This window comes from Pelophylax lessonae (assembly GCF_965119305.1).
Source record: "Pelophylax lessonae genome assembly, chromosome: 4".
Taxonomy (NCBI): Eukaryota; Metazoa; Chordata; class Amphibia; order Anura; family Ranidae; genus Pelophylax; species Pelophylax lessonae.
The window spans coordinates 574,730,046-574,747,900 of record NC_138771.1 but is presented as its reverse complement, the minus strand read 5'-3'; positions in this window follow the sequence as shown (position 1 = coordinate 574,747,900).

The window sequence follows — 17,855 nt, the reverse complement described above, 5'->3', positions numbered from 1 at the left end:
GAAGTGTATTAAGACTACAAACCTCTCTCCCTCTCCTTTTCTCCATAAAATAGTGAGGCATGGTTCTGAAGTCCTCAGAGGAAGCTGAGAACAATTTAACTGATGAGTGCAGCCCTGGCAGTAAGCATTGGACGTTATCAGCTGACGGGATGTTTGGCAGGATCTAAAGATATCTTTTGCAATTTAAAATGTATAACAAAACAGTTCTAGTTGTATATTTACCAGAACAGAAGAGACCAAATAAGAGAAGGTTATTAGGTTTTCATGCACAAACCATTATGATAGTAATAGATGCTCTTTTCGTTTGAGAGTTTGTGTTTATATGCACACTTCATATGCCATGATCTGACTGTGCCTCCAATGAGATGCAAATAAAACCTTATACAGTTCCAGCAAATAAAAAGGTCATATTGTACATGACAGCATGTAACAAATAGGTCAGGAGTTCTGTCGCCATAGCAACTAATCACCTATACTCTATATGGAATCAGCAGTATTTTTAAACATTAAGGCATTGTGCAGTAGTATTTGCCACTCCTCTGAAAATTGATCAATGGTCAATCACTTTTCTGAGGCAGTTGACAGGTGGTTCAGTGGTGATATGTCGCCTCCTGGAGGCCTGTTTTACCCAATTAAGCGAGCCAAACTACATTGCATTGACATGCATTACACGATTGTGGTGTAATCCCGTATATTTGCATAAATTATACTGCGCCATAGCCGCAAAAGTGTTAACTTATGGCTCAGCGGTCAGGGGGCAGTAAAACCACCACGTCCTTTTTCTGTCTCTAAAAAACAATACAACATATACAGTATTCACCAACATCAACATATGATGGGAGGGCTGTAGAAATCTTACATTTGGTAAAGCCATGGGTCTATGTAGACCATGTATTTGTGTCCAAAATCCAATATGTGCCTAATAAAATGAGGAATGAAATCCTCACTGTCACTTGTGTATAACCCGTATGTGCCCTCTGGGTGAAGGACCCCAGGAGAATATCAGAGGAGGAAATCACCCATACTAGGAGATGTCTCAGAAATTCCAATATGTTTGTTCAGGTGGAGATTGTATATAATAAACTGTTCTGCCCAATAAAGATACCCAGAAAACCAAGTAAAGTGCTCTGGGATATTATACATTAGTACTCCTATATAGATCACTCTTTTCACTTCTTCTCAATATCCTATCATAGGAACCCCTATAAATTGTGATCACCCTCACTTTTCTGACATTGTTTGGTAGGAAGGGAAATATGTCCATTTATGTCATTAGTAACCACTTGCTTACAGGGCACTTATACCCCCTTTCTGACCAGTCTAATTTTCAGCTTTTTTTGTCACAATTTGAATGATAATTGCGCGGTCATGCAACACTGTACCCATATTAAATTCTTATCATTTTTTTCACAAAAAATAACTTTCTTTTGGTGGTATTTGATCACCACTGGGTAAAAAAAAAATGTTATAAAATTTTGCAAACAGGTAATTTTTCTTCTTCACTGATGTGCACTGATGAGACTGTACTAATGGGCACTGATAAGTGGCACTGATGGGCACTGATCAGGAGGCACTGATGAGGCTGCACCGATGGGTGGCACTGATGGGCCGTGATAGGCGGCACTAAAGGGCACTGAGAGGTGACACTGATAGATGGCACTGATGAGAGCTCATAGGTGGCACTGATGGACACTAATAGGCGGCACTGATGGGCACTGGTAAGCCGCACTGATAGGCAGCACTGATAAGTAGCATTGGTGATGAGGCACTGATGAGAACTGATTGGCAGCACTGGTGGGCACTGATAGATGGCACTGGTGGGCACTGATTATCAGCATTGGCTGACACTGATTAGCAGCACTGGTGGGCACTGAGGGGACCGATGTCCCTGTGACAGAAGCCAGTTAACGGTTCTCTTCTTTTTTTCCTCACGCTGTCAATGTGAGGGGAAAAAAAGCCGATAACTGGCTTCTGTTTACTTCCATGATCAGCTGTCATTGGCTGACAACTGATCACATGGTAAAGGGCAGCTGTGATTGGCCCTTTACCCCGATCGGTGATCAGCCGAGTCCCAAGGAGAACGGGAGGACGTTCATAGACGTGAGAACTTTAATGTTTTATTTTACATACAACTGGACCACTGCATGCTGTGCAGTAGCAGGGAGAGGGAGGTCCAGTAGTTGGCCACCTGAGGTTCCTATTGGTTTGCACAGAGCAAAGTACATTTTTATGAGGGGAGAGAAGAGGGATGACTAACTGCTGTTGCTTCAATGTCTAGCTACAGGATGGGGCAGTACCTCTGTCAGGATGTAAGAGGTTTTTCTGCACATCATACAAAGAAATCCCCTACCAGTGGAGGCTGGTGCTCAATTTTCTTGGGGGGATGGCCTGCGGCCCCCCCAGCCAGCCAACCACTTAACCCCCCCCTCCCATCGCTCAATCTTCAGGCCCCCCGCCAGCCCCTGCACTTACCCCATGCAGGGGGCGGCTTTTCCACCTGCGTCTCCTCCTGAGTTTCGGCGGTCGCTTCTCCTCCTAGCCAATCAGGAGTAGGGACTTGCGACCAATCTGATCATCGGACTCCCAGCCAATCGGGACTCAGGACCCGCTTCCTGATTGGCCGTGAGAAGAAACAGGAAGACATTAGCGAATATTAATTTGCTAATGTCACACAACTGGGTGGGCTATGGGTGCAGTGCTCTGCGCCCCGAGCCCACCCTTCTTGGAGCCAATTGGAGCCTCTGGCTCTAATCATGTGCTTCTTAAAAAAAAAAAAAACATTGGAATCCATGTGTCCGGCGCTCTGCATGTAGATTAGAGGCCGGATGCATGGATTAGGGGGGCGGTGCCCCTGCTCCCCTAATGGACGGCCCGCCACTGTCACCTACGATACGATTACACTCCATTGCTATTGTGAAAATGATGAGACCTGACTAACCCTAAACTTTGGAGAAATAGATGAATGGAGCACAATGCCACCCTCAAATTCAAAAGGTTGCAACAAAATAATAATATCAAAATCTCCTCCATATGGACAGTCATGGAAGGAAACACATTTGATAAAATACAGACCAATCTAGAAGGAATGCAGAAATATTATCAACCTCAACTGCCCAGGGTCCTCCGAGCACTGCTGATGAGGCCTTGTCATAAACGGTAAATGCAGCTTAAAGCGTAACTCCACTTTTGTGGAGAAAAAAAACATTCCCCTCTGGGTGATCTCTGTACATTACAAGGATTTTAACAAACTTTGTTGCAGATTCTTACCTTTTGTTATTCTGAAGAAATCATTGTTTGTTCCTCTGTGCCTCTGTGCTGAGTGGGTCAAATGGGAGTGGTTTCATTATTATCTGTCAGCTGTGACAGCTGCAGGGCTCTAATGAGGAAATCTGCTGGGCCTACACTCCTTTAGACGTGTTCCTATTGGGAGTATCTCACCAAAAATTACATTTTTGTTGCAGGGGATGCCAGAAATCTAAACGGGGGGAGGAGTCTGACGTCAGCCGCGGCGCTCCGATGTTTGGAACACATGACTGCTGAACTGTCTGCAGTATGGCACTGTGACAGTGCCTTTCTTGTGAGTGTGATGTTTTTATTATTACTTCAATAAATGTCCTTACTAAACGGAGAGCATTAGATCATTTTTCCATTTGTTTTTCCGGATTGCCATTTGTGAGTCTTTGAGATCCTTTGAAATCCTGGATATCTTGATCTTCTGGCTGTCTCCATTACTGCTGTTTAGTGTTGTGACCCCTAGTGGTCGAATATAGGAGGTGAGAGGCTGTATTATCTGTGGTGGAGGAATCACATTTGCTGTGGTGGTTTATCAATCTCCCCTTCTCACATTGGAAATCAGTTCTTAAGGACTTTATGAACTTCGCTCATTTATGTGCATTTTAACACATTTTAATGCTGATGTTTTAATGATTTTATGCACTATTTATGTCTTAGCGCTGCACCTTATCTTCTTTTATTGATGCCAGAAATCTTACTTGTATCTTAGGCAGACAACTGGGAAAATTGGTGAGCCAATCACACAAGCAGGAAATTATGTTTCTGGGGTGTGGTCAGTACACCTCCAGGTAGCCATATTGCATTGCATTTTCAGAACATTACAACAGCTGCAGATTGAAAAGGAAAGGTAATTTTTAATGACATCCAATTACAATATGATTTGTGTCGCAATTGTATACGCTATATTGTTTTTTCTTTATTTGCTAATTTTTTTCCCCACGAAAGTGGAGTTACCCTTTAAGGAATACACATCTGTGAGACTAGGATAAGGATCTATACCGGGCTATAGCAGAACTTTGCATACATCTCAAAGCTCAACTAGAATTTATATTCCATAACTCCTACTGTAGTACAATTACCTTCCAAAAAAGTGGGTACTGTAATGTAGCAGCAAATAAAATCTAGTTACATAACAAACACATACATTACAAGGTCCACAAGGCTAAAAAAATATATTAGGCACCCTTGGAGAAACATATGTTATATATATATATATATCATTTTTGGTATCTAACAATTCATAATTTCATTTTGCTAAAAAAAAACAAAAAAAAGTCTGGTTTTAAGATTGTAAAACATTGTCATATTAAAATATAGATGTACCCACGATAGTTGATATTAAACAAGTGTCTTGAGACAAGAGACCTTCTCTGAGAGAAAGTCACCACGGAGCATCAGCTACCAGTCTTACCAGGCCTGCGTATCAAGACTGTCTGTGTCAGTCTGGGGCCACCAGAATGACTGGAATCTCTTCTGCTTCGATTCTGCAGAAGTCTCAGCAGAAGCTGTAGCAGAGGAAAGGCATAGATTAGGTGATACTGGCCCCAAAGGGCCACCAGAGCGTCTGTGGCTTCTGCCAGAGGGTCTCGGGACCTTGCCACAAACCTCTGAACCTTCCAGTTGATGCGCAAGGCTAACAGGTCCACATCAGGGATCCCCCATCGGAGGCACAATTGTTGAAACACCTCCGGGTGAAGGGACCATTCGCCCGGACCAAGGGCCTGCCGACTGAATATAAACGTTTTCATGATATTCTAATTTTATGATATGCACCTGTATACTATCTAAATATTAAAACATCTAAGCATGAAACTGCCAAATTTCCTTTAACCACTTCTGGACTGAAAGGATTTTCCCCCTTGTCGTGCTGTACCTAAATAAAATTTATATTTTTTTCCCACAAATAGAGCTTTCTTTTGGTGGTATTTGATCACCTGTACGATTTTTATTTTTTGCGCTATAAACAAAAAAAGAGCGACCATTCTGAAAAATAAAACATTATTTTTCACTTTCTGCTATATATAACATTCCTAATTTTTTTTTTTAAAAATCTAATTTTTTTTACATTTTAGGCCAATTTGTATTCTGCTACATATTTTTGGTAAAAAAAAAAAATTGCAATAAGTTTATTTTGATTGGTTTGCGCAAAAGTTATCGCGTCTACTAACTACAGGAAAGATTTATGCCATTTTCTTTTTTTTACTAGTAATGGCGATTTTTAGCGGGACTGCGACATTGTGGTGGACAGATCAGACCTCTGACATTTTTGACACTTTTTGGGGGACCAGTGACATTACTACAGTAATCAGTGCTAAAAATATGCACTCTTACTGTAATAATAACACTGGCAGGGAAGGGGTTAACACAGTGGATGATCAAGGGGTTAAATGTAAGCCTAGGGGAGTGATTCTAACTGTATGGGGGAGGGGTTTTTGAAATTAACACAGAGATCTGTGTTCCTATATAGAAGGATCACAGGAGCTCTGTGATCATTCCAGAGAGAAGAACGGTCAGCTGTGTTTACAATAGCTGACCGTTCTTTTCTCTCAGCGGGAAACGATCGCGGGTGGCTGGCGGCAATCAGAGCTGCCGGCCCCGTGCATCGGAGTCCCCGCCTCCAAGTGGCCCTCACCCCCTAGCTGTACGTGTGCGACCGACGCAGAGCTACGTCGGTTCGCACAGGACTGCCAGCCTGCCGCAGTAAAACAGCGGTCCTTAAGAGGTAAATGTGCAAAAATAGGTGCCATAAGATGCCAAAGAGACAGCCCAATCCAGCAAAAAAAAAAAAAAAAAAACAAACAGCCCAATCCAGAAAAGACAAGAGACATCCACATATAGCAAAGAGACATTCCCATGTAGCAAAGAGACATCCCAATCCAGCAAAGAGATATCCCAATCCAGCAAAGAGACATCTCCATTTAGCAAAGACACAGCCCAATCCAGCAAAGAGAGAGGCAAATCTAGCAAAGAAACATCTTCATCCAGCAATGAGACAATCTAATCAAGCAAAGAGACATCCCAATCCCAAGACGTCCCCGATACATCAGAATTCCCACTTACATCAGAGTCTACAGGGTTCCCTTTTACATTGCAAGGGGAAACTGCACTAAATGGGAACTCTGCAGATCCTGATGTAAAGGGAAACTCTGCAGAATCTGATGTAAGGGGGAATGCTTTAGACTGTGATGTAAAGTGGAACTCTGATGTAAGGGGGTCTCTGGTCACCAGAGTCCCCCCTTACACAAGAGTCCCCAGAGTTCCCCTTACATCAGAGTTCACAGAGTACCTCCTTACATCAGAGTTGTCCTTTACATCAGAACCTTACAGCGCAAAGGGGAACCCTGTGGACCCGAATGTAAAGGAGAATTCTGCAAACCCAGATGACTTCACCCAACAGACTGACCCTGACCCGGACTCCTCCGCTCGCCCCCCTCCGTCAGTACCATCACTAGCATGATCATCATCAGTCACTCCTGGACGAGCAGGCAGGTTCCCTTAGGTGGAAAGGTAGCTAGGACATGCAGCTCTGGAAGGCGGAGCAGCTAGTAGAGGAAGTTACAGCTTCCTCCAATCAATGCCTCCCTGCAGTTGATTGGTTGCTAGGATGCTGGGCGAGTACAAAAACAAATAGTTATAACAGGTAGTCAGCGGGGGCGGGGTTAGACAGGCAGTACGCTGCCATAGGGCCTACAGGGGGAAGCCGCCTCTCCCGACTTCTGTCTGCACTCTGCACCTCCTACTATTCTGGCGCCTGTTTTCCCTGGTTTAAGGCGAGTCTGTGGCGGCCAGCCCAGTCAGCCCCTGCCAGGTGGCCGTGGCTGCGCCCTAGGTGGCAATGCACCCTAGGTGGCTGCCTAGTTTGCCTAGTGGTAGCGTCGGCCCTGAGAGCTTGTGTGTTAAATTTGGTGTTATCACTCTCACTCTCTCATACTGGTCACTGGAAGTTCAACATGGCACCTCATGGCAAAGAACTCTCTGAGGATCTGAAAAAAAAAAATTGTTGCTCTACATAAAGATGGCCTAGGCAATAAGAAGATTGCCAAAACCCTGGAACTGAGCTGTAGCACGCTGGCCAAGACCATACAGCGGTATAACAGGACAGGTTCCACTCAAAACAGGCCTCGCCATGGTCGACCAAAGGACATTATTCCAATGTAGCAGACTGCCATTATCTGATAATGCAGACTTACTTTCTGATCCTTTGGACTGTCTCTGTATCCTTCTAGTGTTGGTCTCAGGTTTCATGCATCATACTCCTGAGACTAAATGAAAGGCATCGTGGGAACTGTAGTTTCCTACATGGAGATTACTGCACTGTTGAACTGTACTTCCCAGCAAGCCTTAGGCTCCAGGAGAGGATTGTGGGAGAGACTATAAAAGGATCTGCTGAACAGGCCACGTTCTCTTGCCTCCTGGGATCCATTGTGTGTACATCTCTCTACTGAACAGAGAGAGAAATAGCAGACTGCGGCCTACTGCACACCTATCTGCCTGCAGACTCACCCCTGGTGGGACGGATGTTCATCGCAGCATCACAGACATCCTTGCAGCAGCGCTGGTCATGTGGGGCCACAGAGCGCGGAGGATTACCATCGCCTGTCCTTTCAGGACTCTCAAGGACGGACATCAGGATTTGGTGAGAGAACACCTGCTCAGAGTTTAGACCACATTTATCACAGTTCTTGTTACACTGTAAATTAATCAGTCACCAGATCTTTCAGGATTATAATCAACTATTCTGCATTGCTTGCTATACACTAAGTTATATTCATGAGCTCCAACTGCCGGTGAAGACTTTAGCAAGGCCTTGCAAGTAGGACATTATCATATTATTGCTTCTTAAAGGGGACACATTACTGGTATCTAAATTACCTTATCCCTCATCAGGATACAGGGGGTATGGGCCAGCTCAGGGTTCCCCTTTAGCCTGAGTGCTTCACAGTAATAATATATATCGTTTTCTGAGAGATTCACATGCATATTTCAAGAGTTGATGTTTATTAGTATCATTTGGTGTTATTAAAACCTGTTTTCTCACTGTCTTTTTGATGTCAGTTCAACTGAACCCTGGCGGTTTATCCAGGGTCTAGCTGACTAATATAATTTTGCAAGTTCTTCTTCGGAGTAAAGTTAAAGCTCATTCATATTGTGTCAGTGTGTCATTTAAAGGTGTACACTCTCAAATTACCAGGCATGCCAGTGGGGCGGAACTTGTGGTTGAAAGGCAAAGTGCGGAACCGGTTTTACTTAAGCGGCTCCTGCGGGGGTAGCGCTACACCAACATGATAACGACCCCAAACACACCTCAAAGATGACCACTGCCTTGCTAAGGAAGCTGAGGGTAAAGGTGATGGACTGGCCAAGCATGTCTCCAGACCAAAACCCTATTGAGCATCTGTGGGGCATCCTCACAGGGAAGGTGGAGGAGCGCAAGGTCTCTAACATCCACCAGGTCCATGATGTCGTCATGGAGGAGGGGAAGAGGACCCCAGTGGCAACTTGTGAAGCTCTGGTGAACTCCATGCCCAAGAGGGTTAAGGCAGTGCTGGAAAACAATGGTGGCCACACAAAATATTGACACTTTGAGCCCACTTTGGACATTTTCACTTAGGGGTGTACTCACTTTTGTTGCCAGCGGTTTAGACATTAATGGCTGTTTGTTGAGTTATTTTGAGGGACAGCAAATTGACAATGTTATACAAGCTGTATACTCACTACTTTACATTGTAGAAAAGTGTCATTTCTTCAGTGTTGTCACATGAAAAGATATAATAATATATTTGCAAAAATGTATTGTGAGGGGTGTACTCACTTTTGTAAATATATACAGTATATATATATCTATATGTGAATGTAGGTGGTGCGCTTAATCCAATGAACGTGAACAAATATATGTGACCAAAACAGATATAATCATAATACAAAACCAAAATGGCCTCTTACCAGAACGGTATTTAAATAGGGGGAAACCTCCTATCTCTGAAGACATCCAATCGGAGGAAACGCATCAGCATGAGGCGTGCCGTCACAGCGTCGCTCGGAGTCCGCGCTGCAGCCGGACACGAGCATCATAGAAATTTCCTCACTGCTCCTATATACTGTTTCAAGCGAGATCATACCATCTGTATGTAAGTGCATTTTTATCTTTAATAAATGCTTTTAAAAGGGTAATGCACTATCGGTCATTATTGCTTTACATGTACGTATTGGAGAGGATGATATAAACCCTGCTGAACCCTGGGAATCTGCCACATCTATTCGTATGGAGAGAAGCAGCTTGATAATCCCCATGATTTCACAGAGTGCTATTTAAATACCGTTCTGGTAAGAGGCCATTTTGGTTTTTGCACGCACGGGTGAAGAGCACTTTTCTTTTGTGTGGTCACAAGAAGTGGTTGATTGGAGCATTATATATTTTGCACTTACTTAATATCCGCCAGGTAAGGAGGAATTTCACCAGGTGGAGGGATTTCAACATCATCATTTGAACCATCACCTTGTAATGTTCTGGTACCTTTGGGTACCCTAATTACTCTTTCATAAGTGTATGCGCCCCACCATTCTCTTTTGGTAAGGTGCGCATACACCTTTAAGACTGATGCTGTCATTACTGAGCGCCGGACTGGATGGCTATTTAGATCGCCGGCTCTCACTCACATGTGTTCATTCAAACTGCTTTGTGCCTTGATGCTAACCTGTCTTGAAGCTCTCATGCTTGCAAGCATACCTCGCTGTCGGAACCACGCTGCGCTGATCCCTGTATCCCGCTACCGGATCATCCGCTCTTGCCGAACCTCTCCTCTGCTACATTGCTCTTAGTGATAAGTACCCCACAGGGGAAACCTCTATAACCTTTATACTAAAGCTTACACTATCTAGCTCTGCATACTAAGGACTATTACTACATCTGCATTATCTAAGATTGCTAGCTCTTGAGCCTACTACCACCTGTTCTTGCACTGGGTTGATCTCTCTTGTATGTCCACCTGCTACTCTGTCATCTGCTACCATACATGATTGCTAAACCTATCTGCATCCCATCTGCTACTATCTTACTTTCAAGAACATTTCCTTTCAAGTGTCTGTCATCTACCATCTCTACCCAACCTGTCTCTTCAGCCTATCATCACTGTGTTACTATATACATAAGTCACTCTAGGAAACATCTTATTGAGTGTGTGTATTTACTTGCTGAATTGAGATCATCCACACATGATGAGTCATTGAGAGTTGGGATTGGTGTCTCAGCGTTTCTCTACATGACTACTGAAGTGGAATATTTCTGCAGCTGAAAATCCACATCATACGTAAAACGCAGGAGCGTTACAGATTGAACGAACCACAAATGGATTCAGCAGAAATAACCACTCAGATGACACAATTAGAACAGCAAGTAACTGCGTTAATACACGCACTTGCTGAATTAAAAGAAGACAATCAGGCTCTGTCGCAGCAGGTAATTAGACTGACACAACTTACCACTGCTCAGTCCCCTGAACCCAAAGTAAATCCTCCTTTGGTATTTACAGGCGATCACAAAAAATTTCGCGAATTTAAAAACGCATGTGAGTTACTTTTCTTGCTAAAACCCCGTACCTACCTTACTGATCACATTAAGGTTTGTACTATTATTTCTTACCTAACAGGCGATCCTCGGGCCTGGGCAGACTCTCTTTTTGAGAAAAGCGACCAGCTTCTCAACTCCTATGCCTTGTTCCTAGCAGAACTCACTAGCCTATATGATGATCCCAATAGGCAGAGTACTGCCGATCTTCAATTAAGATCCTTGAAACAAGGTGGGAGACCTGTAGAAGACTTTGTCGCAGAATTCAAGAGATGGACCCTTGATTCAGAATGGAATGATGCATCTCTGAAATCCCAATTTAGGCTTGGCCTATCAGAGGCCGTTAAAGACGAGCTCGCCCGAGCGGATCTGCCAAAAACCCTGGATGCATTGATACAACTCAGTATCACCATAGATAGAAGACTACGAGAAAGAAAGGCTGAGAAAATGGGAATGCCATTATCCAGTTCTTCTCGGATCTCAGCCGTTGACCCCGTTCCTATGGAGGTAGGAACCATACGCCCACCTCTATCAACTATGGAAAGAGCCAGAAGACGATCTGGTAATCTCTGCTTGTACTGTGCATCCCCGGATCACAAGATAAACGTCTGTCCCCTAGTCTACAAAAAGAAGGGTGAGTGTTCACATGTCCTCCTAGGGGGATTGACAACTTCAATCACTAACCCTTACCTTTCTGTTTGCTTAACATTACAGTGGGACCAGAACAGGATTACTACTAAGGCCATGATTGACACAGGATCTTGTGGAAATTATATTGACATACGTTTTGCTGCTTTAAATAAAGTTCCTATTATTTCTAAACTTAAACCTGTCTCAGTAAGTCTTATTAACGGTGTTCCTTTATCCTCTGGTCCGATCACTGATCAGACACAGGCACTCCTAGTCACTACTAACGGGTCTCATATGGAGACCACTACCTTCGATCTAATACCTTCACCCCACTTTCCCATTGTTTTGGGACTTCCCTGGTTGCACACACATCAACCAACCATAGATTGGAAGGAACGGACCCTGACCTTCCTCTCTTGCTATTGCGAGGGTACGTGTAACCTCCCGTCTTTCGGGAAGATCCTGTCTGTGGTGACAGATGAGATTGCACCACTATGTTATCAGGATCTCTCTGAGGTTTTTCTTGAGAAAAATGCTCAAGCACTACCTCCCCATCGAGACTATGATTGTAGCATTGATCTACTCCCAAATAGCAAATTGCCGTTCGGTCATGTTTATCCTCTTTCACAGGATGAACTTTCCCATCTCAAAGACTATTTGGATGAGAATTTGGAAAAAGGTTTTATTAGACCTTCCACTTCTTCCACAGCAGCAGGACTCTTTTTTGTCCGCAATAAGGACTCAAGTCTCAGGCCTATCATCGACTATAGGCAATTGAATGCTATTACAATAAAAGATCGCTATCCTCTACCGCTTATCCCTGAGCTCATTGAGCAGGTGCGTGGAGCTACCTATTTTTCAAAATTGGACCTGAAAGGAGCATACAATCTCATTCGAATCCGTGATGGACACGAGTGGAAGACTGCATTCAGAACCAAATACGGATTGTTCGAATATCTTGTAATGCCATTCGGGCTATGCAACGCCCCTGCAGTTTTTCAAAGATTTATAAACGATATTTTCAGAGACTTACTAGATGTCTGTGTTGTGGTATATCTGGATGATATACTTATATATTCACGATCCCTGTCTGAACACATAAGACATGTAAGACTAGTATTATCGAGATTGCTTGTACACAACCTTTATGTGAAACTGAAAAAATGCTTGTTTCATAAAGAAGAGGTACTGTTTCTAGGCTACATCATATCCAAAACAGGAATCGAGATGGACATGAGTAAGATATCCTGCATTCAGGATTGGCCTACACCAACCACACGCAAGGCGCTACAGCGATTCCTTGGATTTTCGAATTTCTACAGGAAGTTCATTAGAAACTTCTCTGCCATTGTGAGACCCCTCACACAGCTCACTAGCATTAAAAAAACATTCAAATGGTCAGATGAAGCAAATAAAGCTTTTCACCTGTTAAAGACAAGGTTTACTTCTGCTCCCATAATACGCCATCCAGACCCATCCCTCCAATACATTCTGGAAGTAGATGCGTCAAACATGGCAGTAGGAGCAATACTCTCCCAACGACCAACTCACACTTCACCACTTCATCCAGTCGCCTTTTTTTCTAAATCCCTAAGCAGTCCAGAGATAAATTACCCCGTGGGTGAAAAGGAACTGCTTGCTATAAAATTGGCTCTGGAGAATTGGTGACATCTACTCAAAGGCACCCAATTACCAATACTTATATACACGGACCATAAAAATCTCCAATATCTTCAGACTAACAAAACTCTCTCGCACCGACAGGTACGATGGTCACTATTCTTTCTAAGGTTTAACTTCCTAGTGACCTACACACCTGCAGATAAGAAGAAAAAGGCGGATGCACTATCACGACTAACTGAAGAAAACTACTTCGAAATCCCTTCCGTTCCTATAATACCTCACAAACGCATTATTGGAGTTGTCCGTTCCTTGAAGGAAGAGGTTTTGCATGGTATAAGTTTGGATACACCCCAACCACAACTAAATACTGATGCAGAAGGCTTCCTCTACTACAACGACAAACTTTACATACCACCTACCATACGCACCAAGATCTTGGAATTATCGCATGATGTGCCTATGGCAGGACATATGGGTATGACAAAGACTCTTAATCTGATTACCAGGCAATTCTGGTGGCCTGACATGAAAACATCTATACAAAAATTCGTCTCTTCATGCAATGTCTGTGCCAGGTCCAAAATTGACACTACGAGACCATCCGGTCTACTATGCAGTCTACCAATACCCCAAACTCCATGGGAAGTTGTGTCCTTGGACTTTATAGTGGAATTGCCTCCTTCCAAAGGATTTAATACCATCTTAGTGTCAGTGGACCATCTGACAAAAATGGCACATTTCATTGCTATTCGCAGACTACCTTCGTCCAAACAAACGGAAGAACTCCTGATGAAACATGTCTTTAAGTTACATGGTATCCCAAAAACTCTTCTGTATGACCGTGGATCACAATTTATTTCCAAGTTCTGGCAAGAACTATGTCACATACTACGGATCGAGCGGAAGCTCACTTCTCCTTACCATCCGCAGACCAACGGACAGACTGAAAGAGTCAACCAATGCATCGAGCAATATTTACGTTGTTACACTTCTTACCAACAGGATGATTGGGTGGATCTTCTCCCTCTGGCAGAATTTGCCTACAACAACGCAACCCACAGTACGACCAAGCAGAGTCCGTTCTACTTGAACTATGGGTTTCATCCCTCTATTCTTCCACCACGCATCCTTCCTTCAAATAACCCAGTAGCTTCAGACTATCTTACCCAAATAAAGGACTCTCTGGGTTTGCTTAATACTACCATTGCACACGCTCATAGTCAACAAAAGAAGTACTATGATCTTCGCAGAAGACCTTCTCCTCAGTACGCTATCGGGGACCTCGTTTGGCTCTCAACAAAAAATTTAAGACTGAAAATCCCTAGCAAAAAGCTTGGACCTCTGTTCTTGGGACCTTTCCCAATCAAGAAACTTATTGGAAAAGCTGCAGTACAGCTTACATTGCCAATAGACCTCAAAATACATCCCATTTTCCATGTGTCGCTACTGAAGCCCCATGTTCCTGACCAAGGAATAAGGCCTACTATCCCACCTCCTCCTCCTGTACAAGTTGAAGGTGGAGAAGAATACGAGATAAAAGAGATTCTGGATTCTCGTATCCACAGAGGAAGACTTCAGTACTTGGTTCGATGGAAGAACTATGGGCCCCAAGACGACACCTGGCTAAACACCTCTGACATACATGCCTCTAGATTAATCCGCAATTTTCATGCGAAGTACCCAGACAAACCAGCTCTAGAGGCCTTCAGGAGCCGGCCTTAAGGGGGGGTACTGTAATGTTCTGGTACCTTTGGGTACCCTAATTACTCTTTGCGCCCCACCATTCTCTTTTGGTAAGGTGCGCATACACCTTTAAGACTGATGCTGTCATCACTGAGCGCCGGACTGGATGGCTATTTAGATCGCCGGCTCTCACTCACATGTGTTCGTTCAAACTGCTTTGTGCCTTGATGCTAACCTGTCTTGAAGCTCTCATGCTTGCAAGCATACCTCGCTGTCGGAACCACGCTGCGCTGATCCCTGTATCCCGCTACCGGATCATCCGCTCTTGCCGAACCTCTCCTCTGCTACATTGCTCTTAGTGATAAGTACCCCACAGGGGAAACCTCTATAACCTTTATACTAAAGCTTACACTATCTAGCTCTGCATACTAAGGACTATTACTACATCTGCATCATCTAAGATTGCTAGCTCTTGAGCCTACTACCACCTGTTCTTGCACTGGGTTGATCTCTCTTGTATGTCCACCTGCTACTCTGTCATCTGCTACCATACATGATTGCTAAACCTATCTGCATCTCATCTGCTACTATCTTACTTTCAAGAACATTTCCTTTCAAGTGTCTGTCATCTACCATCTCTACCCAACCTGTCTCTTCAGCCTATCATCACTGTGTTACTATATACATAAGTCACTCTAGGAAACATCTTATTGAGTGTGTGTATTTACTTGCTGAATTGAGATCATCCACACATGATGAGTCATTGAGAGTTGGGATTGGTGTCTCAGCGTTTCTCTACATGACTACTGAAGTGGAATATTTCTGCAGCTGAAAATCCACATCATACGTAAAACGCAGGAGCGTTACACACCTTTATTCACTGTTGTTTTTTTGTGTCACCTTATTTTATAATCGGAGGAGTTTCATTACTTTTGACTTTGGGACTTTATGATTATATCTGTTTTGGTCACATATATTTGTTCACGGTCATTGGATTTAGCGCACCACCTACATTCACATATTTATAAATTTTTTTCTGGTAGCAGCTTAATCACAGACCAGCGCACCTTTTCTCATACACATATATATATCTATATATATATATATGTAGCAGAATTTCCAGGCATTGTGTCAGATGTGGGCCTGCCAGGGTTACCGCTAGTAACAACAGCACATTTAAGCATGTTCTTCAAGTGTGAGCACTGAGACAAGAAACAGTCCGGCATCTTTGGGTTTTGTATTTATTTTAGGAACTTGGATGGGAGAAGGGAATGAGTGGGATACTCCTCTGGCTCGACTATACACTGTAATGGGACAAACGGAGAAAAATGCCTCTTGACGCTGACTTGACGCGGGCTAAATGCCAGTCAATGCCGGTTGGCGCTTGTTAACGCTGACTTGCTGTCTGGTTAACTCTGTACTGACTTTGACACTTCCCCGGTGACACAAAGTCCTTTGCGCTGCTCCCTTTAGCCCTCCTGGTTAAGGGAGCTACTTGAAATACTGCTGCAGCTCTTAACACTTCAGGGCCTGCACCGGCACCCTCTTTACTCTCATACTTTGCTTCAGGGCTTAGACTCAGGCACCCCCTTTCCCAAGCTTCATCCTGGTTAGCTGGCTCCTGGATCCCTCAGACCTTACTGGAGTGGTCTCCTATCCTAGGTAGACCCCGGGGAAGTTTACAGTACTTACGACTCTGCTTTCCCCGAAACTCCAGCCCCAACAGCTCCGCACGGTCCTCAGCACACTGGATCCTTCTCTGCAGCTCAGCTCAACCTTCCGTCCTCTAGGCCGACCGCCCAGGACACCTTCCCTCACACTGACAGGAGGAGAGACAGCCATCACCCCCCTCCTGGGACTCTGCTTCCCGCCAAAGACACCCTGTCATGTGCTTCCCTCAGACTTATACCCCATCCCAGGATGCATTGCAGCATATTCTGCCCTCTCTGGGATAGATACAAGCCCTGGTGTGCTATTGGTCAGGTTTTCTCCACTGCCCAATGAGAGCCCTCATTGAGTACAGTGGGGAGACTCCCCAAGCTCAACAGGCACATATGACAGCCTAACTGGACAATCAAGGCCCCCCTGATAACCAGGCAGGGTCACCCATATACATTTCCTAGCACCCACATATATATACAGTATCTCACAAAAGTGAGTACACCCTAGTGATCGACCGCTATCGTTTTTTTTCATTGCCGATACTGATACCAATATTTTGGCCAATGCATATCGGTATCGGCCAATATTGGTGATATTTGTGTACATTTAAAATTTTTTTTTTTTTTTTGACAGGTACTTTTGTGGAGGGATCTGAGGGTCTAAAAGACCCCAAACCCCTCCTCTGCACTTAAAAGCATTCAAAACGCCAAGTTTGGCTCTTTTGAATGCTGTCATTTTTTTTAATCTGGCCCCAGACAGTACCCGGAAGTGATGTCACTCATGACATTACTTCCGGGTTTTTGCATGGAGACCCGATCAGAGCCCAATGCGGCTTTGAGCGGGTCTTCGGCAGCCCTGCAGGCTGGTCGCCCGGGTCTCCCGGTGGGACGGGAGACCCAGGCAAGTCGCGGAAGGCGGCGGGAGGGGGGAAACGATAATCGATCGATCCCTAGTACACCCCTCACATTTTTGTAAGTATTTTATTATATCTTTTCATGTGACAACACTGAAGAAATGACTCTTTGCTACAATGTAAAGTAGTGAGTGTACAGCTTGCATAACAGTGTAAATTTGCTGTCCCCTCAAAATAACTCAACACACAGCCATTAATGTCTAAATCGCTGGCAAGAAAAGTGAGTACACCCCTAAGTGAAAATGTCCAAAGTGGGCAAAAAGTGTCAATATTTTGAGTGGCCACCATTATTTTCCAGCACTCCTTAACCCTCTTGGGCATGGAGTTCACCAGAGCTTCACAGGTTGCCACTGGGGTCCTCTTCTACTCCTCCATGATGACATCACAGAGTTGGTGGATGTTAGAGACCTTGCGCTCCTCCACCTTTGATTTTAGGATGCCCCACAGATGCTCAATAGGGTTTAGGTCTGTAGATATGTTTGGCCA